Below are 16485 nucleotides of genomic sequence, written 5' to 3' on the forward strand. Positions count from 1 at the left end.
GAGTTCTTTTGTTTCCGTACATTGTTTGGCGGAACCATAATATGACCCAGACACACTGAGATCCCAGATCCTTATCCCAGGGGCACTGTGGAAGGAAGGAACTAACCCACTTTAGAAAGATTTGCCCGATCAAAGGGGCACCCCACCCTGCTTGAATTATAAAACATAACATTCCTAAACATATAAAAACACGTCTGTCAAATTTGTTCAAATTGACTAAACAGCTCCTCTGCTGGTTGAAGCCCGGTATTACACCCCTTAAATTAAATTAAATTAAATTAAATTAAATTAAATTAAATTAAATTAAATTAAATTAAATTAAATTAAATTAAATTAAATTAAATTAAATTAAATTAAATTAAATTAAATTAAATTAAAACAAAAAACTATATTAGGAAAGCAGGAAGTGAACAAATGACAAAAAAAACTTAAATTAAATTAAAGCTAAAAAAAGCCTTAAACTATATTATGAAAGCAGGAAGTGAACAAATGTAACAGTTACTGATTGTAAAAGTACCAGATGGAGGGGTAGGATTTAATAAGCTTTGCTTCTTCCTACTCCTTTCGGACATGTGGAACTGGGAACTGATTATGGGATGCATTCAATTGTAATCTGATGTATGTTCAAATGAAATAAAACCATTACCATTACTTTTATGGACAGAATGCAGCCAAGGCGTTGGGGGGTTTTGGTTCGGTGGATGCCGGATTGGGTCTCTTGCTTGAGGCCGCTGGCTTCAAAGAAATTTATTTTATTTTATTTTATTTTATTTTATTTTATTTTATTTTATTTTATTTTATTTTATTTTATTTTATTTTATTTTATTTTATTTTATTTTATTTTAAAATTTAAAATTTAAAATTTAAAATTTAAAATTTAAAATTTAAAATTTAAAATTTAAAATTTAAAATGTAATTTATAATTTAACATGTAATTTTTAATTTAAAATGTAATTTTTAATTTAAAATGTAATTTAAAATGTAATTTAAAATGCAATTTATAATTTATAATTTAATTTAACGCCTTGGCTGCATTCTGTCCATAAAAGTAATGGTAATGGTTTTATTTCATTTGAACATGCATCAGATTCCAATTGAGTGCATCCCATAATCAGTTCCCAGTTCCATCTGGTACTTTTACAATCAGTAACTGTTACATTTGTTCACTTCCTGCTTTCCATAATACAGTTTTTTTTTCTTTTTTTAGTCATGAATTTAATTTAATTTAATTTAATTTAATTTAATTTAATTTAATTTAATTTAATTTAATTTAATTTAATTTAATTTAATTTAATTTAATTTAATTTAATTTAATTTAATTTAATTTAATTTAATTTAATTTAATTACCAACAATCAGTACTTCCATTCATTGATTCTTATGCTCCTCTTTAGGGTCCGTTTTTGATAAATGATACTTTTCATGTGCCGCAGGAAGCTCGTTAATGAGAGTGCGACTTTCATCTTGAGAGATGAACCACGGTTCTACTTGAGCTTCATCCAAGAACCGTGACTCTACGTATGAACATGTCTACCCGGAGCATGTGGCAACATGATGGGTGTCATTTATTAACACGGCCTTGCAGGTTGCGTAATTAGTGCTGGTCTGTGTGTGGTACTCATGCTGGCTATTAAGCCATTAGCCATTCCTCATGGTGGGTATATCGTCAGATTATAGCCCCTGCCGTGAGACCATTTAGAGGTCACATCCAGATGCACCCCCCTCCCCTTTCCCGCCCCCGCTTATTATGCTAGAGGCTGTGGGACTGCATGACTTGTTGACTACAGAGTATTCCCGGTTGCCGATGTTTTAGCTAAATCAGGGGTCTCAAACATGCGGGCCAAATGTGGCCCGCGGGACACTAGTTTGATATGGATGCCGTATGGTATCATGTACCCAGAAATTTTTTTTACGTTTTTTTAATGTTCATTTTAAAGGTTAAATAACTGTTAATAGTTAACCTCCCTATCGGTGTGGAAGTGGTAAGTTTTTGTCGATTTAAGTTTAAAGGAAATGACTTGAAGGCTACCGTTTAGGTCGCTAGCGGTCTAGTTTGCGAGTTAGCATGTGTCTCAAGACCCTGCAGTTGCGCAATATGTTGAAAATTAAAAAAAGTATAAATGTGATTATAGACGTGTTTTGTCATGTCTACAGGGCTCTAATAATGCTTTGTTCATTTTAATATGAAAAAAATAATTTGTCTACCCACCAACTATATGTGGTTTCTTAAGTTTTTATTATTTGGTGTTTTATTATTATTACTATTATTATTATTATTATATTTATTTAATACTGATTGATAGATTTTCTTTATTCTTGATTTATTTATTTTTCATTTTATTTTGTGTAGAAAAATAAAAAGTAAGATATTTGAGAACAGTGAAATGTTTTATCAGAGCTTTTATTGTAGAAAATGTGAGGTTTTTCTATTTTATTTTTTTTTAATTTTTTTTTTAATTTTTTTAATTAAAAAAAATGTTTTTTTTGTTTTTAATAAATGTGTTTTTTTTTTTTTTGAAAACCTGATGCGGCCCAGTCTCACCCAGACCCCTGAGCTAAATTCATCTGAGAAACAAGATCCAGGAACACCTGGGGGACGGGGTTGAGGGGGGGTTTGGGGGCACATCTGCTTTTCAAACTTTTTCAAAATTTATGCTGTCAATTGCAGCAAAATTACCGAACTCGAACATGTGCAGGAGACAACGGGAGGGGGGGGGGGGGGGGGGGGGGTTAATAGATGTAACAGCAGAAGCATCCACAGGCGACCCGTGATGAGCAACGGGGTCATATTTCTCCCGTGTGTCCGTATCGGCACCGTTCTGAGATTTATAAAAATTGAGGTCAAGGTCAAAGGTCAATGGGATCCCAAAGCCGCACATAAAAATGGAGGAATCTCTCCTTTCGCTCGTTTCATCTCGGTTACGAGTCGTGATGACAAGCAGAAGACGAGCACACATGGTGGTATTATTTCTTGGAGTTTGAGCATTTTTTTTTGTAATTTAACGACATGCAGCTGGAGTATATGATATGATATGATATGATATGATATGATATGATATGATATGTTAATACACACTGGCCATGAGTTATGAAGTAAAGAGTTACTGGTTGTTTGTCTATATGTGCCCTATATGTGTCCTGTGATTGGCTGGCGATCAATAATAATAATAATAAAATAAATAATAATAAATAATAATAAATAATAATAAATAATAATAAATAATAATAATAAATAATAATAAATAATAATAAATAATAATAAATAATAATAAATAATAAAATAATAAAATAAATAATAAAATAATAATATTTTAATAATAATAGTATTTTAATAATAGTATTTTATTTTTATTATATTATATTTATTATATTTATTATATTTTTATTTTATTTTAATAATCACAAGCATTGAACTGTTCATCAAACAACCATCTTTGTCGATTTTTTTGAAAATAATTCGGCCGGAGAACCGGTGAAGAAAAGTTGGAAAAATATTAAATATTAAGTATATTTAATTTATATTAAATATCAATATATTTAATTTATATTAAATATATTTAATTTATATTAGATATATTCGATGTATATTAAATATTAAATGTTAATTACATATAAATGTCAATTAAGAGTATATTTCAAGTGAAAGCTGAAATAGATTTTAACAACATTTTTTATTTTTTTATTTTATTATTTAATTTATAATTTTTTATTTTATCTATTTCCCCCTTATATATATATATATTTTTTTTCATAAACATAAACTGCCAGATGTATTACTGAAAGTAAATAAGTGTGTAGAAAATAAACTGAATATATTTATTTAAAAGAAAATTAAGAGTATATTTCAAGTGGAAGCTGAAATAGATTTTAATGATTTTTTTTGAAATTTTTGTATTTTATTTTATTATTTTTAAAATAAAATTATAAAATACACTTAACGCAAATGGATGGCTGTGCCAATAAAAACAGCCATGGGCCGCAAATAGCCACCGGGCCACACTTTGGACACCCATGGTGTATGCAATGATGGCGGAAAAAAAAAAAATATATATAAATATCTAAAAATAATTGTTATATATAAAATATTTTTAAATATAAAAATATATCTAAAAAAATATATATATTTTTTTGTATTTATTAAAAAAAATATTGAAAAATCCCTTTCAGCTCCCCGTCGCGCCTCTAGGAGTCAGTAAGAACTTCCCGTTTGTCCTCCAAGCTCTCCCATCACTTCCTGTTTGGCCAAGCACACACGGATCCTGACTTTCATCATCAAGCAGGGAAGCGCAGGGGCCACCCCGAACCCCCAGCCCCCAACCCCCAAACGGAAGACACCCCGGAGGAGTTTCACCACCGGAGGCCACTCTTTTCGTATTCGTGGGAATTTTCCCGGAAAGTTTTCGTGTGGAAGCCTGGAGGTTCTGTCGCGTGTGACAAGTTATTGGTGTCGCCAGGAACTTTGTAAAGGTAAGTGCTTTGTTTCCAACACTATGTTTGCGACGCGTTCACTTTCATTTCGCTGGCACGTTTATTTCAGTTCTAGTGTTCGTTTATCGTTTATTTATGTTAATTGCAGACTTTTACGAATAGTAGGCTGTTGTTACGTCACTACGAGACACTCGGTGTGTATTTTGGCTTAGGATTTGTGTTGAAATGTATTTTTTATTCCACATACACACACAGAACATCCAAAAATCCGAACTAATAACATTATTATGTCTTTTAAAGCGAAGGGACGCCACTGTTTCACAATTTGATTAATAATCTGTAGAATAGAAATTAAAAGCTGTAAGTATCGTGTCACTTAAGGGAGGATAATTCATAATAAAGTCATAAAATGTCATTCATGTGGTTATGTTACTGATATTGTATTTGTGCATGTTATTCGTGCACGTTTGTACTTCCTTTTTTCTTTGTTTCTCTTTATTTCATTTTCTAGACAAACAACCATTCACACTCAATTTGGAGTGGCTAATTAACCTAGCATGTTTTATTTTTTGGAATGTGGGAGGAAACCGGAATACCCGGAGAAAACCCACACAAAGAGTGGAATAGAACTCAGGTCTCCTAGCTGTGAGGCCTGTGCGCTAACCACTCACACGCCGTGCAGCTCAATTATTTCCATAATATTTGGCTTTATAATAAATAATAAATAATACATTAATTTTGCAATTATTTAATATTTAATATCATTTAACAATAATTTAATATTTAATATTTAAAAATAATTTAATATTTAATATTTAAAATAATTTAATATATTTAATATTTAATGTTTAATATTTAAAAATAATTTAATATTTAATATAATTTAAAAATAATTTAATATTTAAAATAATTTAATATTTAATATTTAATATAATTTAAAAATAATTTAATATATTTAATATTTTAAAATAAATTAATATTTAATGTTTAATATTTAATGTTTAATATTTAATATTTAATATCATTTAAAAATAATTTAACATTTAAAAATAATTAAATATTTAATATTAAATATTTAATATCATTTAAAAATAATTTAATATATTTAATATTTAATGTTTAATGTTTAAAAATAATTTAATATTTAGTGTTTAATGTTTAATGTTTAATATTTAATATGTAATATTTAATATAATTTAAAATAATTTAATATTTAATATTTAAAATAATGTAATATTTAATATTTAATACAATTTAAAATAATTTAATATATTTAATGTTTAATGTTTAGTATTTAATATGTAATATTTAATATCATTTAAAAATAATGTAATATTTAATATTTAATATCATTTAAAAATAATGTAATATTTAATATCATTTTAAAATAATTTAATATATTTAATATTTAATATTTGATTACTCCCGCTCCCGCTCAAAGACAGCTGGGATAGGCTCCAGCACCCCCTGTGACCCTCATGAGGATAAGCAGTAGAAAATGAATGAATGAATGAAAATGAGTAATCCCACTTTTGCTGAAATTCACTTATCACTGTCGGATATGGAGCCTATTTACTTTTTATAGTATTTCACATGTACTACTGTATTTCATTAGTATTTTATTCCTTCCAAAAATGTACATTTAGCAACCAGAAGCGTACATAGTGGATTGATAACAGAAAAAAAACACATTAAAAACATTAACTTAAACTTATATATTGACAGGAAAGAGCTTTATTACTTATAATTTTGTGTGTTTATATAATATCACACCATCGGTTAGCACAATAAAACAATAATATTAATAATAATATAGAAGTATTGGATTTCAAACAATTGGAACTTTTGTGTCGAGTTTTTCCTGTGGGAAGCGCTGGCTGATTCTCCGCGGCGGGAAACAAAAGCATCAATGTGTTGCCCGTCACACGCCGTCACACGCTTGGAGAGGTCGGCTCTGTTCTGACCTTTCCTGAACGTTCCTATTCTCTGAGCCGGCGGCGCTCCGATATCCGCACTGGTCTGGCTGGTCTCACAATGGACGGGCTGTGCTGCTGTATCAACAGTTAGTCCTCTTTTTCACCCCCCCCCCCACCACCCCAGGTTGGAATCACATATTTGTGGGTCTTGCAGTAATTACTGATCACATTTTTTTTTTCTATAAGTGCAACTTTTTTGCTGTCTTGAAAAAAATTACAGCTGTTTTTTTGGCATTTTTGCTGTTTTTTATGGACTATATTTCCAATTATTGATATTATTTTCATTCATTTTCTACCGCTTATCCTCACAAGGGTCGCAAAGGGGGGTGCTGGAGCCTATCCCAGCTGTCTTCAGGTGGTGTCCAGCCAATCACAGGGCACATATAGACAAACAACCATTCACACTCACATTCATACCTATGGACAATTTGGAGTCATGCTAATTAACGTAGCATGTTTTTTATTTTGTTTAGCATGTTTTCTAGCATGTTTTCTCCGGGTACTGCGGTTTCCTCCCACATAAAAAAAAAAAACATGCTAGGTTAATTGGTGACTCCAAATTGTCCATAGGTATGAATGTGAGTGTGAATGGTTGTTTGTCTATATGTGCCCTGTGATTGGCTGGCGATCAATAATAATATTTAATAATAATATTTAATTATTATTAATTAATTTAATTAATTAATTTAATATTTAATATTTAATATTTAATATTTGATATTTGATATTTGATATTTAATTTTTAATTTTTAATTTTTAATTTTTAATTTTTAATTTTTAATTTTTAATTTTTAATTTTTAATTTTGATTTTTCATATTTCATATTTAATATTTAATATTTAATATTTAATATTTAACATTTAACATTTAACATTTAACATTTAACATTTAATATTTAATATTTAATATTTGATGTTTGATACATTTAATACATTTAATACATTTAATACATTTAATACATTTAATAATTCATTACATTTATCATTTAATATGTAACATTTAATACATTTAACATTTAATAGTTATTTAATATTTAATATTTAATGTTTAATATTTAATATTTAATATTTAATATTTAATATTTAATATTTAATATTTAATATTTAATATTTAATATTTAATATTTAATATTTAATATTTAATATTTAACACATTTAACACATTTGACACATTTCATATTTAGTATTTAATACTTGATGTTTGATATTTAATACATTTAATACATTTAACATTTAATACTTGATGTTTGATATTTAATACATTTAATAATTTATTACATTTATCATTTAATATGTAACATTTAATACATTTAACATTTAATAGTTGATGTTTAATGTTTAATGTTTAATATTAATATTTAACACATTTAACACATTTAACACATATAATATTTAATAGTTGATGTTTGATATTTAATACATTTAATACATTTAACATTTAATAGTTGATGTTTCATATTTCATATTTGATATTTAATATTTGATGTTTGATGTTTGATACATTTAATATTTAACATTTAATATTTAATATTTAATATTTAATATTTAATATTTAATATTTAATAATTAATATTTAATATTTAATATTTAATAATTAATATTTAATAATTAATATTTAATATTTAATATTTAATATATTTCATACATTTAAAAATTTATATTTAATCTCCCCCTAAAATAAATCTCGGGATAGGCTCCAGCACCCCCGCGATCCCCCGAAAATGACATTGTTTTCATAAAATTCTGACTTTATTATTTATTTATTATTATTATTTATTATTATTTATTATGAGTTAAAATGCAGCTTTTGTGTCTTAATATTTTGAGAGTTTTTCCTGAGCTGTGATCCTGCCTGTGTGGCCTTCAAGTACAAACCGTCGTCGTCGTTGTTGTTGTTGTTGTTGTTGTAGTTGCGACTAGTAGTTTGCGTATCATATCCAAACGTATGACCAAAGGATCCATCAATCAGATAATAATATTTGAGCTTGTGCAACATGCGAGTAGAATCCTACTTGGTGTGACGACGTCATATTTCACTTCAATAATCTGTGTAACTTTACTTCAAAGTACTCGATGTATGGCCTTGTCATGCGTACCATGCATGCTGAGCAAATCACTTTATGATTTTGATCTAAATTTACGTGCTGGTATGGTGCTGATTATATAAAGCATGGAAAAATATCATAAAACATAACTGCATGCCAGGAAAATGATACCGCGTTCAAATACTGTAAATCATGTGGTGAAGGAGTACGGATCTTATTATCCGGCTGAATACTCTCAGTACATGGAAACCGAAATATAACTGGTAACAGAAGTACCACATGTTAGTTATTGTGGTTGTAGTTTTCAGTCTAGTAAGCTCCTATGTCATACTTATTTACTTTACTATACTTTTTGTAGTATAAATAAATATCTAAATATCTTTCTTTGTCTGTTTTTTAACCAACGTTACCTCATTACCTCAGTTAGCGTATTCCCTGCTTTGCATGTTTTTGGTTAGCTGTGGAGGTTTTGTCTTGGTTTGAGTACATTATTAGCAAGTTAGGTTTCTATCACACGGAAACAGGAACCCGGAATAAGATCCGTCGCTCGTCTTTCAAAGTCATCGGCAGTGTAAAAAAATTTCAAAAAAAAAATCAAAAATTTTAAGGCTCAACTTAAAAATTTTTTTTAAGTTGAGCCTTAAAATTTTGATTAAATCTAGCAAATTGTTTCAGGGAATTTATAGGTCAAATAAACAAATATTTACTCAAGTCATTTCAACCGACTTTTTATTTAGTCAAACTAATTAGCTCAAGTAAATTAAAAAAAAATCCAAGTTGACTCAACTTAAATTTTTTTTTAACTTCGCTGACTTAAAATTTTTTTATTAAATCGAGCAAATTTTTTCAGGTAATTTCAACTCACAATTAAGTTGCTCCAATTTAAAAGATCAAGTTCACGTGACTTTTGGGAACTTTCTTTATTAGATCAAATATACAAATATTTTTGTTGTATCAACAATAGAACTAAAAAAAATCGAAGTATTTTTAAATGTATTTCAAAGTTTTTTCTACATGTAAAACTGTACTAGAACGATAAAATATGTGTTTTGTGTTAAGAGTTTTGGCTTCCTAGACCCGATTAATTACTTTACATTATTTCTTATGGGGAAATAAGATTTGGTTAGAGTGCGTTTTGGTTAGAGTCCATGATTGATAACCAAGAGCAGCTGATTGCAAGACTTTACATTTTGAACTCTTGGATCTTCAATCCCAGCCATTTATCAGATGCACTTGTGAATGTTTTTATGTTTTTTTATGAAAAGTTACCTCTTACTGTGTACTTTTTGCAAAAAAAACAAAATTTGGAGCAAGGATTCGGGATAAAAAAAACATAGAAATATGCTTTTGTTACTCAAGTTTCTCCAATTTACAAGATCAAGTTCACATGACTTTTGGGAACTTTATTAGGTCAAAAAAACAAATATTTTTGTTGTATCAACAATAGAACTCAAAAAATCGAAGTATTTTTATATGTATTTCAAAGTTTTTTCTACATGTAAAACTGTACTAGAACGATAAAATATGTGTTTTGTGTTAAGAGTTTTGGCTTCCTAGACCTGATTAATTACTTTACATTATTTTTTATGGGGAAATAAGATTTGGTCAGAGTGCGTTTTGGTTAGAGTCCATGATTGATAACCAAGAGCAGTTAAAATATTGCAAAAATCTACATTTTGCACTCTTGGATCTTCAATCCCAGCAATTTATTAGATGCACTTTTGGACGTTTTTATGACTTTTTATGAAAAGTTGCCTTTTACTGTGTACTTTTTGCAAAAAAAAAACCAAAATTTGGAGCAAGCATTCGGGATAAAAAAAACATAGAAATATGCTTTTGTTACTCAAGTTTCTCCAATTTACAAGATCAAGTTCACATGACTTTTGGGAACTTTCTTTATTAGGTCAAATATACAAATATTTTTGTTGTATCAACAATAGAACTAAAAAAAATCGAAGTATTTTTATATGTATTTCAAAGTTTTTTCTACATGTAAAACTATACTAGAACGATAAAATATGTGTTTTGTGTTAAGAGTTTTGGCTTCCTAGACCTGATTAATTACTTCACATTATTTTTTATGGGGAAATAAGATTTTGTCAGAGTGCGTTTTGGTTAGAGTCCATGATTGATAACCAAGAGCAGTTGAAAGATTGCAAAAATTTACAATTTGCACTCTTGGATCTTTAATCCCAGGCATTTATCAGATGCACTTTTTATGTTTTTTTATGAAAAGTTACCTCTTATTGTGTACTTTTTGCGAAAAAAACATTTTTTTGGAGCAAGCATTCGGGATAAAAAAAAACAACATAGAAATATGTTTTTGTTACTCAATGGTTACTCAATATTTTATCCTTTTTTAAACTCTTAATGAATGTATGGACGCTCAAACAAAAAGTGTTTAAGTCCTTCCTGGTCTTCCCTAGTCTAGTTTCCCTGATATGTACCTTAAGTGGTTAGTAAAAACCACCACAGGAAAACCACTGGTACAATTGCCCATTTCTTTACATGGCACCAAACCTGGCTGGAGACATTTTGGGGGGACTGGTCGTAGATCTTCTTGACTCCAAATTGCTCCTGAAAGATTCTAAAAGAGTAATTTGCGGGCCGCCTTGAACCTCCTGTGATTAATTGGACACGGGGGAGCCTCATTGGGGAGGCAGAGCTGGCTCTCCTGCAGCTCAATGCCAGCGCCGTAATCAAAAGCACCTTTTGTGAGTTGAGAATGTTTCTTCTCGGTCTGAGACCTCAAGTGAACTTTTGAAACATGACCCTCTGTGGTCTACGTTAGTACTCATTATTAGCTCAACTACTTGCATACTTCTTTAAATAAGACAAAAAATTTGACGACTTCCCATTTAATTTATTTATTTTTTGCCACTAATTTAATTAAAATCTATCAATAGTGGGGGAAGTAAATAGATTGACTTTTTGATCCTAAAGGAAATGCAAACATCCAGTCACATATATTATTATTATTATTATTATTATTATTATTATTATTATTATTATTATTATTATTATTATTATTATTATTATTATTGTTATTATGGTTATTATGGTTATTATCGTTATTATTGTTATTATTATTATTATTATTATTATTATTATTATTATTATTAATAATAATAATCATTATCATTAATAATATATATATTAACATTATAGATACTATATATTAATATATTTATATTAATATATATTATTATATATACTATATATTAATATTTTAATATTAACATATACATTAATATTAATAATACAATTATTTTTATAATACAATAAAAATATAATTAACAATGCAAAATATTAACAATAATAATAAAATATATTATATAATAATGGTAAAAAAAATAATGATAATAATAATAAAATAATGACCATTATCATGATCAATAATATTAACATTAATAATATATATATATATATATATATTAATAATACAATTGTTTTTATAAATCAATAATAAGAATATAATTAATAATACATTAATAATACATAGTAAAAAGAAGAAAAAATATATAATAATAATAATAACGATCATTAATATTATTATATATTAATATTATATATATATAAATAATACAATTGGTTTTATAATATAATAAGAATATTATTAATAATAAATTAATAATACATTAAAAGAATAAAATATATAATAATAATAATAATAATAATAATTATTATTATTATTATTATTTTATACATTTTTTCCAATACATTTTTTAATACATTTTTTTTTAGTGCTTTTCTACTCAAAGACGCTTTACAGTGGGAAAATAAATAAAAGTTGAGTCGAAAAACTGATTAAAAGATGCATTAAAATACAATATCTATACATTCACTCAGAGCTAAAAACAAGGCTAAAAACAAGGCTAAAGCGGGGCGGGGCACAGCAGTCAGGTCTATAAAACGTTAGCATGGGGTGGCGGGGTCAAATAAAAGACATGTTTGCTTTCAGGACCAACCATCAACTGTTAACAGAAACACTCCATTTGTGTCCAAGTCATGCTGCCGGTCATGACTTTTTTATTTTTTTTTCAATTTCCATTGAATGATTTAAACTTGTGCGAGTCTCACCCGAAAGAGGAAGCGTGCAATGACTGACTTGTTTACTTACCTTCAGACGGCTGCAAGACTGCCCTTGGATGCTGCTATTTATTACCTCTGACGGCTCATTTAACCTTTTAGAGTCCCAAACCTGAATTTGATGGGAATGTTTTTTTATCGCTGTGGTATTTTCAGCTTGTCAATTGTCTCGCCATGTTTTCACGTTTGAGCAGTATTACGGGACGAAATCCTTATGTTGGACACCAGGCACTTTTGCTTCTGCAGTGGTTTTATTTGCTGTGATATGTATTGGCGGTGTAAATCTTTCAAAATTCAGCCTGTTGAACACATTTAGTGAGCAACTTGAAGATTTTTAATATTCATATTTTTCCCATTCAATTAGATTCAAATTTGGTGTAAATATCACGTGCGTTTTAGTTACAGTATATTATTGTATGTGTGATTTTGTGTGTATATGGGGAAGAAATAATAATAATAATAATCATCAAAAGAAATAATAAAATATAATAATAATAGTAATAATTTTATTAAAACAATTGCAATGATTACAATTATGGTACCTTTTTAAATTTAAAATAAACTTTATAAATAAAAATTATAATAAATAATTTAATAATAAATTTCTATAACAATTTAATAATAATTATAATAATGAATCGCTCTGTGTGTAGGCATACATGTGCATTTTAGTTACAGTATATTCTTGTATATGTGGTTTTGTGTGTATATGGGAAGAAATAATAATAATAATAATAATCAAGAGAAATAATAAAATATAATAATGATAATAGTAATAATCATTTTATTAAAACAATTGCACTTATCACAATTATGTTATCTTTTAAAATTAAAAATCAACTTTATAAATAAAAATAAAAATTCTAATAAATAATAAATAATTTAAACATTAATTTGTAAAATAATAATAATAAAAATTAATCACTCTGTTTGCAGGCGTACATGTACGTTTTAGTTAAAGTATATTATTGTATGTGTGATTTTGTGTGTATATGGGGAAGAAATAATAATAATAATCATCAAAAGAAATAATAAAATATAATAATAATAATAATAATATAATATAATAATAATAGTAATAATAATTTTATTAAAACAATTGCAATGATCACAATTATGGTATCTTTTTAAATTTAAAATAAACTTGATAAATAAAAAATAAAAATTATAATAAATAATAAATAATTTAGTAATCAAATATTCCTTTAATGTATTCAAATAATACTCTTTGAATAATATTTTTTCCACAAAAAAATCCTCAAAATGACATCTACACCTTTGCCCTCATTAAAAGAAGAAAGAACAAACAACAACAACAACCACAAAGATCATTATTTTGTCTCATATTACATTTATGGGAAGTTATTACATTTACAGTTTTTCACTTTCCCACATATGGAATAATTTCCTGCAAATGTAATAGTTATTATATTTTTTACATGTTTACATTCACCCAAGATGATCATTACAGCGTTTCATTAACAATATGATGAATCCAAATATTTTTAAATGAATTTTTAGTCACTATTATTATTATTATTCCTATTGTGGTTGTGGTTTTTGACAGGCTTGTTTATCTCCAAGAGGTCCATCATGGACCTTTTATATCTCGGGATGCATTGTTATTTTTTGAATGTGGTAGTTTGTGAAGTAACGACGTCTTTTGATTGAGGGCGATGAACCAGATTATTGTCTCGGACGGCAGGCACTTTCTTTCATTGTTGCCACAAAATGAGATTCTCCAGCCAAGCAAGGACACTTCGACTCCTACGAGAAGGATTTTAACACCGCACAAGTTCACAATGTCGAGTGGAAGAGAAGGACGTTTTTGTTGTTATACTCACTTTTTTTTTTACTTAAAATAAAATCATAAAATCATCACAGTAAAATCATCACATAGCAACATTCAAAGGGTAGCTAAGAAATATACAAGACAAATCCAATAGGGTTTTATGTAAGAAAACAGTAACTACTTTAACTGCATTGTTATCAGTAGAACAGTTCATTGGCCAATGGCTGCCATGGCGGCCTCTTTCAAAGAAAACGCTGCCTAGTGTCTTATAGTCTTATATATACGTACTTATATATGTAGATCAGATGAACTCCCTGACTGCCTTCTTACACTCTCTTCACTCAGCTCATTTATTAGTTTTAGTGAGTTCCCAAAACCGGGTCTCAACACGGGAGTAAAATCATCACTTAGCAACATTCAAAGGGTACCTAAGAAATATACAAGACAAATCCAATAGGGTTTTATGTAAGAAAACAACAACTACTTTAACTGCATTGTTACCAGTAGAACAGTTAATTGGCCAATGGCTGCCATGGCGGCCTCTTTCAAAATAAAAGCTGCCTAGTGTCTTATAATCCGGTGTGTCTTATGCCATTTTACACTCTCATTTCCTGCATGAAATTGGTGATGCGGCAATCACCCCTGTCTAATTGTATATCAGAAGCACTTAGTACATCCAATTTGACTGTGAAGGGCTTACGTGCCACATTCTCTCCAACTAAGTCATTAAAAAAATACATTCACAAAGTTTTTGAATTATTAGTATTCAAAGCAAAACAGTAATATAGCCAATAAACGGTGCCAGATGGTGTCCTGATAAGGGCAATTATGTAAGGAATTGGGTGCAGTATAATTGTTCCCTGTTTGTTCTGACGATTTTTGGCTGCGGCAATCAGCCACTGCTAGTCCTGTCATGATAACACCAATTATTATTCTCATACCAATTATTGCTGATCAACATTATTTTGACACAATTGTTTATTAATTTAATCATAATGTATGGCACGATAATGACACCAAAGCAATACACTTTAATTTTCGAAGATAATTTAATATTGTAATTATATTTTTTAAAATTATAATAAATAATAAATAATTTAATAATAATAATAATAATAATTTGTAGGTGTACATGTGCATTTAGCTGCAGTATATTATTGTATGTGTGATTTTATGTGTATATGGGGAAGAAATAATAATAATAATAATAATAATCAAAAGAAATAATAAAATATAATAATAATAAAAATAATAATTTTATTAAAACAATAGCAATTATCACAATTATGGTATCTTTTTAAATTTAAATATTGTAATTATATTTTTAAATTTTTAATAAAAATAAATTAAACACACAAAACAGCATATTAAAACAAAAAAGGCCAAAAAAACCAATGAAAATAAAATGGAATCTCAGTCTTTTTTTTTAGCACAAATGTCACTTAAATAAAAATCACAATCCTTACCAAAAATAATAAAAAAGATCCTGTCTCTATTAAGAAAAAAATAATAATTAAAATAATAATAATAATAATAAAAACACACAACAATAAAAGCAGTAACTAAAATTGGGTATCAAAACTCCAAATAATAATATATAATAACACACTTCACCTTCCGGGTTTTGTCAAAATACACGATTTGTATGCAGCAAAATTAGTTCTTTAATACTTCCGCCGATTTGTAGGACTTATTTGTGTTATTTTTCACAAACACAAAATGATGAGGCTGAAATTAATATCAGATCGGGTTTTATACACAACAGGCGCAAAGAAATCTGCTGGAAGAAAGACTTGTGTCAAACTGATTAGAATGTGTTCATCAATCGTGTAGCACAATACCAGACGCAGCCTTGAAAATAAAAAAAACATCTTTTTATTTGTTATTTTCCAAGTTCCACTTGAAGAAATACCGACTAATAAAGTGCGTAACTAGGAACACATCATTCTTATGCTACTTTTTATAGGCAGAATGTGTGCCAGATCCGTACCACCTGTCCGAGGGTTTTGCTTATGTTTTTTTGTGTTACATAATTCAGTCAAGTTCAGTTTCTGTGCATTCCTGCAAAATAATAATAATAATAATAATAATAATAACTGCAGCACGGATTGTTCAGGCTTCCAGATTGTTATGTCCTTTCTGTATATGACTTATACC

General features: G+C 28.0%; 1 protein-coding gene across 1 annotated transcript in view; it reads left to right on the forward strand.

The window, feature by feature from the left end:
• Positions 1-4302: 4302 nt before the first annotated feature.
• Positions 4303-16485, forward strand: part of tspan9a (tetraspanin 9a) — a 253478-nt gene continuing 241295 nt past the window's right edge. Inside the window, exon 1 of the mRNA XM_058086240.2 lies at positions 4303-4466. The gene's annotated coding sequence lies outside the window, so the exon portion shown is untranslated. The remainder of the gene's footprint in view (positions 4467-16485) is intronic.

Source organism: Doryrhamphus excisus, linkage group LG6, assembly GCF_037039965.1.
Source record: "Doryrhamphus excisus strain RoL-2023G ecotype Guam linkage group LG6, RoL_Dexc_Guam_v1.1, whole genome shotgun sequence".
Taxonomy (NCBI): domain Eukaryota; kingdom Metazoa; phylum Chordata; class Actinopteri; order Syngnathiformes; family Syngnathidae; genus Doryrhamphus; species Doryrhamphus excisus.